The 16,632-nt window shown below is 31.3% G+C and overlaps 2 protein-coding genes across 2 annotated transcripts in view; both read right to left on the reverse strand.

Moving 5' to 3' along the window:
- The window catches only part of LOC108905264 (trehalase), a 35,596-nt gene extending 29,945 nt beyond the window's left edge, over positions 1–5,651 (reverse strand). The window contains exon 1 of the mRNA XM_018708064.1: positions 5,550–5,651. The gene's annotated coding sequence lies outside the window, so the exon portion shown is untranslated. The remainder of the gene's footprint in view (positions 1–5,549) is intronic.
- Positions 1–13,074, reverse strand: part of LOC108905265 (trehalase-like) — a 61,896-nt gene extending 48,822 nt beyond the window's left edge. The window contains exon 1 of the mRNA XM_018708069.1: positions 12,928–13,074. The gene's annotated coding sequence lies outside the window, so the exon portion shown is untranslated. The remainder of the gene's footprint in view (positions 1–12,927) is intronic.
- Positions 13,075–16,632: the final 3,558 nt, after the last annotated feature.

The following is a 16,632-nucleotide window of genomic DNA, read 5'->3' on the forward strand; positions in this document are numbered from 1 at the left end:
GTCAGTCAATTTTGTTTATAAAAATACATAATGAATTATAATTTCAAGAAATCAAAATGTGTGTAATTCAATTAAAAGTTGTTAGTATTCATTAGGTATTTCATGATAACGAAAAAATGCAAGGCGAGCAACTTGTCCAACAAGTTTTTTTTTTGTTTACTGGATTTTAAAATAAATTTTGCAGAAGCATTAAATTATACTATTCAATTTATATAACATAATTACGTATTGGTGTTAAACACATAAGTTATTTATTATAGTAGCATTAAATAACTTGTAACTAGGAATACAAAAGATAAATGCACATATCCTAAATTTTCATAAATTTTATGTTGTCAATAAGAAAGCATGAATATGATAATATTTAATATATTTGCGCAATTCCAGGATTATACGAATACTGGATTGTACTTAGTATTAGTAGATATTCATTCGACAATAATAGATACTAAATATTTACGAATAGTGTGCATATATTATAATTACTGAACAATGCATTCTGTTTGCTCAAGTCTGCTATAGATATTAAAAAAAGATAATAAGTTGGGAACCGTAAATACAGCTCCAAAAAAAACTTTAAAAACGATGTCCTAAAAATAATCTGTCAAAATAAAAAATATGAAAGGAAAAAAGGGTATAGAGTAAAATGTATAATCCAGAATTTTAATTTTGTCACTTTTTTAATGAAGCACAATGTTTTACTTGTGAGGCGTGGCAGTTTCGTTTCTGGACACCCTGTAGGTATATTTTAAGCTGTTGAATCAAAAAAAATTGTTAAAAGAAATCGTTATATTATATCATGTATTGCTGTTATTAGTACTTACCTAATAATTTACTCTGCGTATTGTTTTGCGGTCATGAGATTTTATGTATAGTGTTGTGGGAAATACCCGTTTATGTAAGAAGTACATAAAAAAAATATGTAATGATTTTCTTTGTTTTTATATAATTTTATTAAACGAGAACCACATCTTTGGCAGATTATTGTATTATTGTTGTTATTGCATATTTAGGTTTTAGGGCAATTTATGTGAAAACGTATACGAGGTTTGATCAAAAAGTAAAGGAATTTTCTTGGTAGCACTGTCAATGGCGTACCTTAAATTTTTATTCAGCTGTATGCTTAATTGTGTTTAGCGAGCGAATGACTTAGACTTACCTCGGTGTTTTTGGCGACTTTTTGTGTGGCGAAATGTCGGTTCATAGAGTTTATCTGATGTTTTGTGTTAAAAACAGAATTAAGGGCAGCGAAACGTTCTAAATGTTAAAGAAGGCCTTTAACGATGCCACGAGCTTATCAATGGTGCAAAACTTTCCAGGAAGGCCACGAAGACATCCAAGGTCTGGTCTAACCGTTTTCTTCGACTACAATGGAACATTTCATCATGAATTTTTGCTATCCAGTCGTTCAGATAACAAGGAGCACTACAAGTTTTGCGCGATTAGCATAAGGCAATCAGAAGAAAACTACAAGAACACGAGAGACAGCTCGGATTTTGCAATAAAAGGTACCGCCACATACCGCTTTGTTTCCGTTACTTTTTTAATCAAACCTCGTATAACATTTGTTTGTTGGAGAAAATATTTCAACTAACAGTAATATTTCCGTAGAATATCTGACGAATATTTCTACTTTAGGAAATTTTCATGAAAGAATCTTCGAACTGTTGCATATAAAATTTATTTATCGCTACACAGTAGTTACAAATGTTTTCAGAAACTGATGTAAACAAATTCATAAAAACAGGTGCATTATCAAATCTTTCGAAATCCCTGATTATCGAATACTTCGCAAATATTTGAAACGCAGTGAGTATTTTAAGTACCCATTTTTGATAAACAATCACAAAATCTGATCTCCGATATCGGTTTTATTGTTATTCATTTTGTCGGTTATTCACTTTTCTTAACTGGTCGATATGAAATTAGTCCCTGAACACTACTGGGCTGTGGGCAAATTTCCTTTCTTGTGGTATACCACAGAGCACAGGCAAGTATCAAAGTAGATATGTTTCGTAGAAAAATCTAAATTAAGATTAACACTACACTATGACTACTGATTGTGCAAGGTAGTTTGTAATAGATTTAAGAGAATGACTTCCAGCATTGAATTGTCACCAGGTCATAAAACAAACAGCGTGGTGTCTAATAAATTGTACTTCAGGTATTAAGAGTAAATTATCAGTGTTGGTACTCTACAGGGTGTCCCGAAATTAATGCAACAAAATTTGGTCATAGATTCTTAAGACAAATTTAGGGGACCCGTATTTTTTCTTTTTGCCAACTGGCCCCCTCTTTCGGAGTTACAGCCCCTGAAATTTGCCCCTAAGAAGTCTTTTTTATATCTCAAAACCATGTTGTACGAGAATCACTAAATTTGGTACACATGACATGTGGAATCTCACAATGCTACGCTTTTTGGCGAGAAACCTCCTTAAGACACTTTTTCATGGACCCCCTTGTCTTTGAAACCAGAAAAATTTGGTCACAAATTTGATTTTTTTTTAATTATTAGTTAGCTAGAAAGCCATTGAAATTAGAAATTTTTTTGTCTCTTGATATTTGTTTCATAAAACGCAATGTTTTTGAGGAAAATGCTGAATCACGATGTGCATTCGATCACATTTTGACATATGTAGTAACATATGAATTAATCACAATTATTAAGTACTTCCTATAAAACTCTCGACAAAATGGGGCAAGTATATTTTTCGATGTTTACGTGGGGGGTCATATTTTCTATGATCTTTAACTACACAAAATTAAAGGAATCTTATTTAAACATTTCTATAGATTAGATACTGTCAAAAATTGCAATGGCGATTTTTTTTCTATTACTGTCCTCCTTGTTTATAAAACGCCGGTCTTAAGGCAGTTTTATTGAAAACGACATAAATTTTCAAATTCAACCAAGTGTACTTTTTTACATAGATAAGACACCAGGGCAAGATGTTGAAGTGAACTGAATTAGAACGTTTGTTCAAGGAAAAGAACAAGATAAATTAATCATCAGATGATAAATTTAGTAACAATGGGTTAAGCGGTACTCTAGTTATGACAAAAAATAAAAACGAAAAAATAATTTCATTTTAACATCCTGTATCATTTTTCCAAGCAACGTTTTACTAAAACATACTAAGATAGTTAAATCTTCATATTTTGATGCAAACATTTTGCCCCATTATTATTAGTTTCTTATAGGAGGTCTGTTCAGAAAATAAACGAAAAATACGCAAAAAGAGACCAGAGGTTCTTGTAGCATGACAATGCTCCCGCACACTCAGCTTTGTCAATTTGTCAGTTTTGTGCCAAAAATCAGATTACTGTCCTCCTTCACCCTCTTTACTCGTCAGACCTGGCTTCTTGTGATTTTTCCATAATTTCCGACATTAAAATCAGTGCTGAAAGAACGCTGTTTTCATATTTTTGATGACATCAAAGCAAATTCGTCACAGAATTTAAAGGCCATTTCAAATGAAGCTATCCAGGACTGCTCCATGGAATGGAAAGACCGCTGGGAAATAGGGGAGGGAAATACAAGGACCAATAATGTATAAAATTAATAATAAGTTTAAAAAATAAAGTTCAGTTATTTTCTGAACAGACCTTGTACATTTTTTTATATAAATAGAGAGCTGTTAAAATTAAAACTCCACTTTCAAAACACCCTATATAAAGTTTGGTTACTTGACAACATTTCCAGTAATTCGCTTTATGTATTTACACGAATGTAATGTAAAATAAATATATTAAAAGCCTTTTAGTTTAAAGATGTTAGAAGGGTAGAAACGTTTTTGTAAAGTGTGAAGAAAATGAAATTTAAATTCAGAGAGGTAGCCTAGGGTGGGTTTTCTACACATTGGGAGAAAGTATTTTCGCAGTTTATTTTTAAACTCAAAACTTACAGATAAAAATATGTTGGAAATTTCCGATTACAAATATCGTAAGAAGTTTCACTGGTTAAAAGATTTTAATCACTTACTCCATTTGAACAAGACAAATATGAATAAAATAACGCATTTTCTGCTAAATTAGAAAATCGTAGGATAATATGAATGTGAAAAATTAAAAGAAGTTACTCTAGTTTAGCATTACGCTTCGTCACTTCCTGGATGGACTTGTTCTGTGATTGTCTTACTAAAAGTACGATTTCTTGTCTATAAAACGTCAGCCTTAAGAGAAACATGTTACAAGTTGAAAATAAACATTTACATAATAATACAAAACGAGAAAAGGTAAATATAAGCAATGTTCAAAATTATCTCCCCGTACAGTTTTATTCTGTAAACGATTTATTATACCAGTGCACATGAAATAACAATCCAGGATTGTTAGGAATCTGATTATAATTCTGTGATATGTGTGTGTGTTTTGAAATGGCACTGGTTCATCACCAAATAGCCAGTCTTTGTCATGTTCTGCTTATTAATTCATTTGTTTAACTGAATTTTTTATTAGCAAAAGATATTTTCTAATATTTACCAAGTGTTAAATAAATTCGTTCCTTTGGATGAGCCCATAAAGTCTAATGGATTTAGGTCGGATGACCAAAGTGTCCATAAAATAGGTCCAGCTCAATCAATCTAGTGATCATTAAAAAAATGTTTATTTTGCCTAATAAATCTTTAACTTGTTTCTTTTTCGGCTGTTTTAAAGGTTTTTGCACTTGTGAAGTTAACTAAATGCATGAAACAATTTGCAAAAAATTAAACTTGAACTGTTTATATCCTAACTGATTGACTATTGCTTCAAAAAATATTGTGGTTTTAAGGTTACAACCCAAAACGTAATTCTCTAAAGACTCCTTTGTGGCCCGATATCTCCATTAGGAGGAACTTTAGAAAAAAATGGAGGAAGTAGTAGTGTTACTTTGATTTATCTTAATATGTATAAAATAATAAAAAAGCATATTTATTGTGTACTATTGTAGTTGTAGTTGAGAGCAGTTCATTTATAAATTAATTTCACGGTAAACACAATACATTTCCCTTAATTTGATATAGAATGCTCATTATTTACACAGGTACTGACAGTGAAGCTGAATGAAATGAATAAACTTTTATATTATTTATTATACGTTTTCGTCATAATTATTTTATTGTTCATTTTGCATCGTCTTTAAAATAACCTTTTTTAATTATACATATACGGGATATATCTAATATATGTAAGTATAATTTACTAAATACACAACATTTTTGAAAAACAATTCAGCGGATCTGTTTAGAAATCCTTGCTTATTTTTTAAACGTATGGCAACTTGACACAGATAGCCATTCTCTGACATTTATAAATCTACTTACAGATATAATGGAATAGATAGCGTTTTGTGGAATATCACCTTCGATAGAAAACTTGTGACAAACTTCTGAACGTTTGCAAAATACTGCTACCTCTACATATGGCATTATTTACATGCAAAATAGTATTTATCATAATTATATCAGTAATTAACGTTTTTAATTTTCATGGTTGTTATCAGCTGTTGTAGTGAAATTTACGATTCCATTACTATCTAATAACATAAAGTACATAAAATATTCACATACCTGAAACTGTTATTGTTCGCAGGTATAAATAAGCGACGAGGATCACACTCGACACCTGTCAATGTCCAAAAACTTCCGCTGACTGACTCTAGCGACAAAGAATTTATAGATCATGAACGATGATAACGATAAAAACAAACGACATGTTTACGATGATAACTTTTCGCTTTTCTGATAAAATGTGCATAATGTAATCTGATAATGTTTATTAATATGAAATATGACGAAATATACAGGGTGTCCCATTAATATTACGAAAAAATTCAGGGGGAGTTTCCTTGACCAAAAATAAGAAAGAAAATTTCTATAAACTTATGTCCGAAAATGCTTCGTTTCGGAGATATAGGGTGTTGAAATTTAGAGAAAATGCAAGGGTTTTTACTGACATCTGGAGAACCCTAATTTCGATTCTTTTGAAATTTGGTATGTTTGTTTATAAAAACGGTAGATGTCTTCTGACGTAATTTGATTTAAGTATTTTATCTATTCCAGCGGCATCCGGGATATTAATAAGTAAACATATGAGACGTCACTGCTTATTCTTAAGTGTCATATTTTTTTCTAATTATACGATTAAAAATACAACTTTTTTGTCTCTTTACTTTTTTTGATATCTTGCTTCGTTTTGGAGCAAAAAAATAATATCCTTTCATATGCATATTCTTAAGGGAAGTAGAAAACAAAAATATAAATTCAATGTTTTAGTTATTCACTTTAACTATACATTTGAAAGAAAAACAATGTAACAAGCTGAGAAACAATAACTCACTAAATAATATTTTTTAAAATAATTAATATTAACAGAAACATAAGAAAAAATAATTAACAAATAGCAATGATATGAATAATACTTTACATACACAGGCGTTACAACAATTGTTGAAAATGTGCACCTTCAACTCTAATACAAGCATCTATCCTACGACACATTGATTGGCGAAACCGTTCAAATATTCCGGCTGTGTGTCTAATTGTTTCACAGGATGCGACAATGCGGTTTTTTAATTCGTCTACGAGTATAAACCATAAACGAATTAACACTGGACACTGGAGTCGTATAAACCAAATGTTTGAGGTGACCCCAAAGGAAAAAATCCAACGAATTTAAGTCGGGAAACCTCGGGGCCAGGGTTGAGTGCCTCCTCGATCTATCCAGCGATTTGGGTAGATATTGTTCAAATATTCACGTGCAGCTAAACTGAAATGAGGTGGAGCACCATCGTGCATAAAATACATATTTGCAACCTTAATGGCAATGGGATGTCTTCCAAAAGTACGTGCAATTCATCCTTAAGAAAACGGCGATAAACGTCTCCAGTAAGTCTCGGTGGTAAAAAAATGGGCCTATTAAGTGGTCTCCCACAATCTCGACCCATACATTAAATGAAAATTGGTGTTGATGACGACCTTCTAATATTGCATTTGGGTTCTCGTCCGCCCATACATGATTATTATGGAAGTTCATTATAGCTTTGTTTTGGTTCTCTATTTCTGAACAGTCTAGAATCATCGCAGAACTATAAACGCAATAGAAAAAATTCTGAACGATTCGGAACTATCCGGAGTTATTTGAAAACTAGAACGCATTACAAAAATATACTCATAAAACCCAATAAAAAGATACTTTTCTTAAACGAAAAATAGGAAATGAACAATTTATGAATGACAAATGGAGCTTGGGAAAATGGGAACAACTACGCATGCGCCAATAATACAGTTCTAAGCAATTCGTGCTACGGAGCTAAAACTACTTCGGATGATTAGAATGGTTCCGAATTAAGTTCGAATAAAACCAAAACTAACATCTGCGAAATTCCGAACTGTTCAATGTAAACTCGAACACATATTTCAGACTGCGCATGATTAGAATGGTTCGGAACCGAATTTTATGGGAACCAAAACAAAGCTTATGGCTTTTGTAGAAAAATTCGCCTCATCCGTGAATAGTACTTCTGCTAAAAAATGAAGATTTTCCCCAATTTTTTGTCGTATCGACATAATCTAATCTTAACGGAAAATTAGTCGGTAAAAGTGACTGAACCCGTTGGATGTGATAAGGGTACAGAATATTATTTTTTAAAATCCTGAAAATTGTAGAACGACTTGCATTTAAGTTTCTAGCAATCTGTCTGGTACTTGTTGTTGGAGTGTCCTCAATTTCATGAAGTACATCTTCCTCCAATTGTAGGGTTATTGCTGTGCAGAGTTACCCGTTTCCTGCGGTAAGTTTTCGAAAACAGTTTCACTAAGACATTGATGAAGACGGGTGAAGATAGTATGATGAGGAATTATACGATTAGGGTATTTCTGCTCATAGAGGCGCCTGGCGGCTAATGCATTACCGTTGGCAAGACCATAAAGAAAATGCATATCGCACATTTCACTATTTGTGTAATTCATTTTGACAAGCAGGAATTGACAACTACACAGTTCAAGTACTTATTAAAATCACACACTTAAGCTATTAATTTTTTGCTCGAAAACGAAGCAAGGTACCAAAAAAGTAAAGAGACAAAAAAGTTGTATTTTTATCGCATAATTAGAAACACATATGATACCTAAGAAAAAGCAGTGACGTCTCAGAATACGTCTGTCGCTTTTATAAACATACCAAATTTCAAAAAAATCGGAATTGGAGTTCTCCAGATATTAGTAAAAGCATTGTATTTTCTCTAAATTTCAACACCCTGTATCTCCGAAACAAAGCATTTTCGGACATAGGTTTATAGGAACTTTCTTTCTTATTTTTGGTCAAGGAAACTGGCCCTGAATTTTTTCGCAATATTAATGGGACATCTCGTTTGTACTGTTTTTCATAAATACATTATATTCATCCAAGCGCAATTGATTGTATCAAGAAGCGGTTGATTACAAAGAAATTAATTTTAATGATTATTTTGCATAAATATCATGTATGATATTGTCGCGGATCCTGGTAGGTCAACTGTTCGTTTGACAATATAGCCCCACATTAAGCGCCATGTTGCAGATTTATGTAGGTCTGACTAGCTTACGGTGGCTTTGATCTACCATCATACCCCTTAGCATGTTCAGAGGGTCTGGATGGATCGTCTATGTCTAGGTCCGTTTTCACCTGCCGTGTGGGACATTAGTCGGTAGCTCGCCGATGAAGGGTTCCCAAGTATCTCCTACGTTTCCCTTTTCCCTTCCTCCATTGCGAATTCTAATTTTGCTTCGGGTTGATGTTCCACGCTCTAATTTGTTTTTGTTTGACCAAAGACGCACTTTGGACACTTCCACATTATTTAAATAAATATTTCTATTACTTTAAATGTCTTGTGTAACGGGTTATCACCTGAACCCTGTATTACACTGGCGGGTACTGCTACTCTAGTGTCTGAAAATCACTGGCATTGCACTGGCTAAAAGCACTCGAGTTTGATAGTGTACGGCCTCCTTAGAGTACCGGTATGTTAAACTTTAGAAACTTTGTAAGAAAGTTGTGCATATTTAATTTTTAGAAGAATTATAACTCAGAATGCGATTTTAAAATTCGTAAACTTTATTTAATTACTTATATAGTAATACAGTGTACGCAATGCGGTGGTTGCTATACAATAGGAATCCTTGAAATTATGTCAAGTACACACTCTGGCCATGCATACATGCTCTGGTTAATAAACTGCTTGTATGTGCTTTTGACCAATAAATAGCATCCTCTTTCATTAAAGGTCATTTTTAAAACAAATTTTTGTGGACTTTGTGTGTGTGTGGAAGTATTTGATATCTATCCAGATCTGTCAAATATTTTTGAACGGTTGAAATTTCTCTAAAGTTTTGAGACACTTGTTATATTTTGTAAATAACTGCGGGATAACTACAAAAAAGTCTTCTTGTTCTTGAGTAACTGACAAAAAAACCGTTTCACATCTTGTCGTTGAAGGGTTATTATTTTTTAAATAGAGTAATAGTTTTCCCGCAATGTGGGCATTTAGACATCTTGTGTGTGGAGTTAGATATGTGTTTTTTAAAAAATCACATTGCTTATTTATTACCTAAATTTTAAATAGGAATATAGTAGTTACGGATTAGAAATTTCACAATTTGGAGCAAGATTAACTTGTTTATTTCTTTAAATGAAACTATGTGTTGAATTTGCCATGTTAGTATTTTTTTTATTAAAGTTTTCGAGATATTCCAGGTTTTCCATATTTTTTGGTACTATTTCAGCGTAAAGAAGTGGTTGGAAGAAACGATTTTGAGTAGTTTCCAGGCCAGGATAAAGCCACTGAAATTTTTAAAGTATCACCTACTTCAGATCTTGATTTCAGGAGGAATATGTCCTGATGGTTAATATTTTACTGGTATACTATTCATTAAAATATTATTACGTATTAATAATAACATTGTTTTTATATAAATTCATTTAATAAAATATCTGCGGTAATAAAATTAAACTAATTTCTGTCCCTTCCGATACGCGGGGCATTTGGATTACACATGATTAATATAATTTTATCAATAATGTAAAACTAATTATTTGATATACATACATTGCGGATAGTAGCGATAAGGTATTCAATACATTTGTAATTAGCTTGTAATTGTTAATCAATAGAACGTATATTATTAATTCATCAAATTAACAAAATATGCGAAGGTTAAATTTTGGTCGATGGTATTGTTGTCATTTTTAGCTCTGTGGAATAAAATTATATACATATTGCATATTAACTGCCGCTTCATCTATTTCTATCAAATAAAATATGGTTTGGAGCTTTTTAACCCAGTAAAGATAGATTAAATTCACAAATGGTAGTAAGTGATAGACATGGATTAAATAAAGTTGCATTTATTTGATTTAGTCTATATCACATAAAGCGATAAAAATAAAATAATCAGAAGTTTATTTGAGAAAATACAAAAATTTATTTAAAAATATAATAAAATAAACTCTAGCTTTTAGTATTTCATTATCATTATATAATAAATAACCTCTAGAAGTGAATTTTTCAGACCATTGAAAGAACAAAAATAATATATAAACTAATAAACAGGAAAGAAGTAGTAATAAAAATAATGTTCTGCAGATACAAATTGTATTGATTTTTTTTCTGATTTTGGAATTAATTATTATACTTTGTCATTTGGTTTACCGAAATAGAGGTAATTCGGAAAATATAAACTTATTTGTTCGAACGACGTAGCAATAACTTTTTCATTAGGGAATTATTGAATTCTCTGTTGTATAAATTCAGCAATTAATATTTTTGAAATCATTTAACAGTTTTAACAAGAACTAAGTAATCATTGTTTTATCATGTTTTGAATGCAATACGCTTTTATGGAATTATATCTTTAAATTAATACATTTTTCGGAGTTGTATGATTTACCAATTATTTAATTCTTAATAGAGCCCAAAATTGGGTTGATAAAATCTTTAAGATGTTAGTAATATACAGTTTGTCCAAGATAAGGATGTGATAGCATTAGGATGTAGGAAACGATAAGAGATACGGGGTGGCTCAAATAAGAAAAAATGTCGTGTTTTTTATAACTAATAATATGCCATATAGAAAGTTTTAAAATTCCAGGTAGTTCCAGAAATATCCGGAAAAACCTGAAATTTTACAAAATCGTTATATTTTTTTTGGCTTTATTTGAAAACGAATTTGAAAATAAATAGCATATTTATATTGCCACTTCTTTCGCTCTATCCAATGGCGTCAACATTTTTGCAATCCAACGTTTTGTCTTCGAGGGGCTATCATCAGGCTAATTTTTTTAAATACATCGCTGCTATTTTTATGACAAAAAGGTTTTTAGGTTGTTTTAGCTGTTTTCCTGAGTACGGCTCTGAACAACAAAGTCCATGCTTTGAGCCTTATAATAATTATTGGCAGCTTGCAATATACAGCGGAAAGAGATGAGCCAGTATTTGTTCTCATCCTTAAGAAACCTGTAGTATGTGGTGTTTACTAAATAAAAAAATATAATTTTCTGGTTTTAAACATCATGCTATTTTTTTTAAACTGAAAATTCGTTGTATAATATTAATTAAAACTAAATTTAATTTTGAAATTGTCATTGAAATCTTTGTCGAAATAATATTTTTTAACACCAAAAATATTGTTTCCCGCAATATCATCAGTTAAAAATCTCTTCCTGGATTTTTTAGTATTCAGGAACATCGTTTGACACCAACTGATAGGATTTGTATCAATTAGTAGAAAACCTTTAAAAATAAAGTGTCAAGAACGAAATATGGGCGAATGGTCACATAAAGGACAACATTAAGAATAAGGTAAAGAAACATCGTAATGAGGAGTATGTATTTGTTAAGAAAGATTCAAATATAGAAAGAAATAAACAAATAACATTCGTAAAGTACAATACCAGGACTGAGACAGAGAAAAACGTTTACCTAAAGAATAAAATCAGGATCAAGGAAATGAAATAGAGAAGATTTTTGTCTTCAAAAATAACATCAACAAGGAAACTTGCACTAAAGAACAAAATTAAGAACAAGATAAAGAAAAATCTAACCACAACTAAAAATGTATAGCGAGACATAATATTCGAAAAGGATCGAATAAAGAAAGAGGTAAAGAGTAATTTTCAGGAGATAAATGGTTTCAGTTGAAACTATGCTAGATTTAAAGAAAGAATTTCTAATGGTAGGTAAAATAAGCATTTTCATTAAACAAAATCATTGAAACTGCAAAACGGTGCATAAAATTAATTATATTCATAATTGCTAAACATATTGGAATCGTTCCCGACTTAATACTACACAAAAAGGGGTGAATAGTTGTGGTCATAAATAACGTGTCATCTGCTATTTTGTTCCGTTCTTTGTATAAATAAGAATAATTGCTAGTCCAATTTTAGGTTCTACTTTAGTTTTCATTACAGAAACCTGTGTCTTTTATTGTGAAAATTTTAAGTAAAGACATTTATTTTTCCAAATTATTTTAACCGTGTTTTTCCTTTTTTTTTTTGTATAAAGATGTGTCTGTGGTGCATGTATTAATAAGTAGCCATCAATACAGTAATAATGTAACAATACGGTAGTAACATACGAAGACGTTTATGAAAACTGCTCGTCTTTATGTATAGCGGTTTCCAAGTAGGCAAGCAACATGTGTAAACAGAAGCAGAGCTATCAGTGGCGGTTCCAAAAAGGTTTTATCATATCAGTGTGGTAAATCACTAGGTATTAAGGAAAATCTAGGTGCAAAAAATATTCTGCTACTCGAGTTTTCGCTTTTTATAAAAGTTAAAAATTAAGTCAACCCGTAGAGACACAAAATCAAGTCAAATAGTAATGATACGCAATTAAGTCAAGTAATAAATTGAATAAAATTTATTTCAAGCTATACAACTTGATAGATCCTAATTGAAAAATTTACTTACATATGTTTTTCCTTTCGTTTTTTTTTTATTAAATCGGTTGCATCTCACAAATTGACTTCACAAAACAGTTCTCACTTGACCACACCGGATACAGCCTTAAACTAACCTACCGTTACTTTAATTTTCCTATAACCTTTATATTTCAGTTCGTTGTGTACATTTCACTCGTTCTTGAGGCAGACACCGTACCCTCGAGTTAATTTAAAAAGTCTTATTACTCTCGATTTCAAGGTGACGCTACCATTAAAGAGCGAACGACTAATTACATGGATCAGTTATTACCCTGTATAATGCGGAGGAGAATAAAAAATCTGGACAGTTTCATTGAACTACTAAATGTATACTTTTATGAGTTCTTTTATATATTATTGCGCAATTCAACGAGATTTAGTTTATGGAAAGTTTGAATTAAGCAATATTTACTTGGAAATCACTTTCTACTGGATGTAGGAAGGAAGGAACAAAATAATTTAAATTACATGTTGTTTTGGTAATTGTTTTTTTTTTTTCATTTGTTTAAATACTGTAACTGTATCGATTTACCAAACCAATGCAATGGAAAGAAGAATAGTTTTATAACAGAGCAAACCGGAATAGTAGGTACAGCAGTGATCCTTGTTTTACCGACATTGATTGCAGCTATAACATAATTAAAATTCTTATTTTTAAAAGTACGTTCTGCGAGATATTTGTTTTAAATACAATGTGTCCATATACCATATGGGATACTATTTTTATTATTGATGTTATGAGAAAAAGTTATTCGTGATAAAAAGTTCTGCATGACCTAAAACCCAAAATGATATAATTAGATTTATATTTTTTGCAGTTGCATACGACGTTTGTTGAAAAATGTAAATTTTGCTCAAGAGTAAAGTACCCCTTTATTTTTTACAATATCTACAATCGGTATTGAGAAAAGTAGATCCCAATAAAAAACTACTGTCAGATATCCAATATTTTCCACCTACCATTAAAAACAATCTTTAATAATTTTTGGATATAAACATACTAGTAAATAAACAAATAAATTATGATTTAATGTTACAAATCATAAAACATTTATAGTATTGAATTCATTGTTTTGTCAGTGCATCCTAGATTTAATGTCGATCTCTAGACGTAAATTATTATCAATGTGAAAATAACAAAATATGTTTTTTAATGGTAGACGCAATAAGACGCAAAAAATTGAAATTGATTACTTCATTTTGGGTTTTAAGCCATGCAGAACTTTTTATTAAGAATAACTTTTTTTCATAAAACCAATAATAAAAAAGTTTCCCATATGGTGCCGACTTAATTGGACACACTGTATACTGTATGTGCGACAGTGATGGCGTCGTGGATGTTTTTTTAAATACAAATGTCGGTCATGAGATATGTCTTGTATTCAACCATATCAATTAGGTTAGGTAATAGAATTTTGTATAGTGCCAAAGTTAAAAAAAAAACTAAAATTTCAACAAAAAAGGTATTTTTAACAACCCAAGTACAACAGATTTTTAAATTAACTGCTCTCAGTGGGAAAGACTAGCACTAAACTCTTCTTGAACTTTGTCTATAACTTCCGGAGTTATTTGTTGTGTCATCTTCTTCATCATAATCTTCTACGTAAAGGCAAATATTCGCATGATGTATCATGGAAGTACAAACACTCTGTACATATTTTCATCTATTAACGCTACAATAGCGTGAATGTGCGCTACGACATCTTTTTAATTGACAACACTCCAGAGTGTACTGAATGAAAAATAGAGAGAGGTAGATTGCACGTGGTACACCCATACCATGTCCAAATTTCACAGCTCAATTAATTAGTAATGAGCATTTTTTATTTATTTGTTCTTTCAGTGTGAAATTTCTGATTAGCAAAACTGATTTTATAAAAATGACCCGACTGATCCTTTAGAGGCAAGATTTTAGTGGTGCTTTTTTTACAAGTATAAGTCTCGGAAATGTTGAGTAAAACTCCCCAACTTTTGAAGTTGAGTTCAACAGAACTTTTTTCCTTTTTGATTGATTTTTTGATAGTAGAACGTGTCAATGTCTTTTTAGTGAATTCATGAACGATTAATCACCTTTCTCAGTCAGATAAAGAAAAGTTCATAACAACTCCTTTAAAAATTTTTATTTAACTCAATGTTTATCACTTATTATTATTTTATTTTTGGAGTAATTTATCATTTGTCATTGTGAAAAAATGACCAATAATTAACTTCTAGCTTCTAAGGGTAGCGCAACTAAGCATGAATATAAAATATTATCTTGGGAATAACAACTTTTCACGACTTGCATCTTTTCCTCTTCCAGATATTATGCAAAAGCGATAGCAGATTACCTTGGTTGCTCATATTTCAAGAACCATGTTCGTGCATTAAGTACAGTTTATGAATAAAACGCGCTTAGTTGAAATTGAATTATCGATAACACGCAATAATGCTCTTGGTGTAGTAATATTGTTTTTTCTCTAGTTTTCTATAGATACACGCGTCAGTGCAATTAGAGTCGTATGGTAAAGAAGAAATAGGAAATGTAGTTATTGTGAATGATATTCAGTGTACCTAACCTAACACATTTTTTTTATTTTCAACTGTACCTTCGAATGTTATTAATGAAAATACTAAAAAATTAAAACGAAAAATGAAATGCTCAGTATTTTTCCCTGGAAGTTTAATTTTTCTGAAAATTTCATTTAATTCAATAGACTGCACTTCCAGTTATACTGGAAATTAACTTTTGTAACACTTATTAATTTTTTAAGTATTGTAATAATACGAATCAATATATATTTTATTATGAAATGAAAACTATCGTGGTTGCTTTGAATCAAACCTCAGCTGTTCATACGGAATGCGCCAGCCAAGTGTTTATTTGCCCTTGAGATAATGTAATTTATGCCGAAACTAAGAGAAGTTGTTCTTTGTGACAGTGGTGCCTGGCCAGCGATCGAATAAGGTTGATTTTAATATCTGTGAGATAGCTTCAATACGTTTATTTAATGAATTGTGAATTTTTGACATACTCGTTTATGTTTTTGAAAACCCTAAGGCGCGCTACGTGTTCCCGGTCTTAATGGCTGTAGGTCCTTCGACTTCGAAGTGTGCCTTGTAAGTTCTACGGGGTCTTACCTGCGCTTCGATTGACACATACTGGGTGGTGTTGAGGTAGGTGACAGAATATTATATGACTCACACACCTGGTAGTTGGGATGCTAACTAGTTGGCGTCCGAGGGAGCCTCGACTTATTTCAGGTGACGAATGATACATGTTTGCTAATTAATGGAAGGATATACCTTGAATCCTAAAGTTAGGTAGGGGGGAGTGTAACCCCCCGGTGAGTTACCTATTACTTGTTTTTATTGACAACTGTAACTTTGATGTTTGTTTCATATACCCTCTTCATTTCTAGCGAATGACCCAACAATACCAACAATAACATCCATTTTACACTTTATTTAGGGGTTATTATATATTTGTTATTCAAGATGACTTCCATCAAATTTTTAATTTAGCTGCTTTTTTATATTTGATTTTCTTTGAAATTGTTTGTTTCTGCTTCGTAATACTAACAATAATATTGTATATGTACATTTTGTTGAGGCAAATGAGTTAGTTTTGTGAAGATAAAAAGATAACAATTTCGCTAATTATTTGTCGATGTTGATAAACATTTCCTAGAACAATAACGAGTTTTGTCATAAG

The sequence above is a fragment of the Anoplophora glabripennis genome, unplaced genomic scaffold, assembly GCF_000390285.2.
Source record: "Anoplophora glabripennis isolate ALB-LARVAE unplaced genomic scaffold, Agla_2.0 scaffold172, whole genome shotgun sequence".
Lineage (NCBI taxonomy): Eukaryota > Metazoa > Arthropoda > Insecta > Coleoptera > Cerambycidae > Anoplophora > Anoplophora glabripennis.